This window comes from Hippocampus comes, unplaced genomic scaffold, assembly GCF_001891065.2.
Source record: "Hippocampus comes isolate QL1 unplaced genomic scaffold, H_comes_QL1_v1.1 scaffold92, whole genome shotgun sequence".
NCBI classification, from domain to species: Eukaryota; Metazoa; Chordata; class Actinopteri; order Syngnathiformes; family Syngnathidae; genus Hippocampus; species Hippocampus comes.
In genome coordinates, this window is record NW_017805379.1 from 2483867 (window position 1) to 2485352 (window position 1486).

Sequence of the window (1486 nt, forward strand, 5' to 3'; positions counted from 1 at the left end):
TATATATATATATGTTTTTGTGTGTGTGTGTGTGTGTGTGTGTGTGTGTGTTGTGTGTGTGTGTGTGTGTGTGTGTATTGGAACAGCATTCTTAAATGGTATCGTATGCCATGTATCGCGATACCTTTTGAATCGTCTATGGTTGGAGAGATGCACACCCCTAATGTACATGTGTACAGATAATACAGAATGTGCGGAAGTGTTTCACTGTGCACAAATGTCACAAGCCTCACCATTTTCAAAGTTTATCAGTGTTGACATCGACGAGGACGATCTGTGTTTTGTGATGGTGCAATGTCGAGGAAAATATAAATATGTGTGTAATCCTGTCTGTGAGTATTAAATCAAGACATGTTAAATACTACTTATGCCTCCGTGTGTCTTATTTTTGTGTCATATATTTGTATTATCTTCTCATAATTCAATTTTGTTTCTAGTATTTTTCATATTTACCTTTTTTATTTTGTCATAATTAAAAAAAAATGTTTTTATCTTTTTCTTCCACCATTGTTAATAACCTGGTCGCTTATTTTGTACCATTGTATACTATGTTGGTGTTAACTAGTATTTTTTCAAAACATTTTCCATTATTTGTGTAACTTTGATCTGATATTTCCCTTTTTCTTTTTTTTTTTGTGTGCGTACGCGTGCACACAGCAGGTAGAGATGCACGATCGCGACGCGCGGGTCATGCTGTGATGCGTTCAGGCTCCTGCGCTCCGTCCGACAAACGACGCTGCTGGTGCTGCTGTTGCTGCTGCACCTCTTCATCGGGAACAACCTCGAGGAGAACATCATCGCAGCATCGCCGGCAACCGGTTCCTTGTGCATTGCGCACCTCCCTCCGACCACCAGCTCCTCAATCAGCCCTCCTCCTCCTCCTCTTCGCCTCCTCCTTCTCCTCCTCAGCCTCGTCGCCACCGGAGGGGAGTTTTTCCTGTGTACTTTGCAGGGGGAGAAGAACACAATAGCAGTCCGATAAGGTAAGCCGCCCTCCCCGGTTGTTTCGTTGCGTTGTGGACGGACGAGTTGAGTTTATTCTTCCACTGCGCAATTTCTTCAATTGCGCATTTGTATTTATTTTATTTATTTATTTTTGCGTCCTGCAGCCTCGGCATGATGTGCGCTCTATTTTTCTTTTTTTTTTTTTTTTTTTACATTTTATTTCAGGGTTCACAAATTGGCGCATCTTTCCCAACACACACACACACACACACACACACACACACACACAGACACACACACACACATCATCCCTGCGCCCCCTCCCTTTATCACTGCGTCGTTTCTATCGGAATGCGGCAGCGTCTCTCGGGAGGCGCCGCCACTCTATCGTCATAGCGTCGTCGTCGATAACGAGAGAGCCCCGCTATTTTTTCGCATTCTCTTCTCCTGGGCCTGTGTGCGCATAGCGCGCACATCATCATCACCACCACCCTCCACCATCCACGACCACCCTCCTCCGTCCAAGACCCCCCCTCCCCCC

At 45.0% G+C, this 1486-nt stretch overlaps 1 protein-coding gene across 2 annotated transcripts in view; it reads left to right on the forward strand.

Moving 5' to 3' along the window:
• The window catches only part of vsnl1b (visinin-like 1b), a 6668-nt gene that overhangs the window by 1214 nt on the left and 3968 nt on the right, over window positions 1-1486 (forward strand). The window contains exon 1 of one of the 2 annotated variants that reach the window (XM_019872643.1): window positions 652-983. The exons of the other annotated variant lie outside the window; for it this stretch is intronic. The gene's annotated coding sequence lies outside the window, so the exon portion shown is untranslated. Of the gene's footprint in view, window positions 1-651; window positions 984-1486 lie in introns of those variants that run through there. 2 annotated transcript variants of the gene reach the window in all.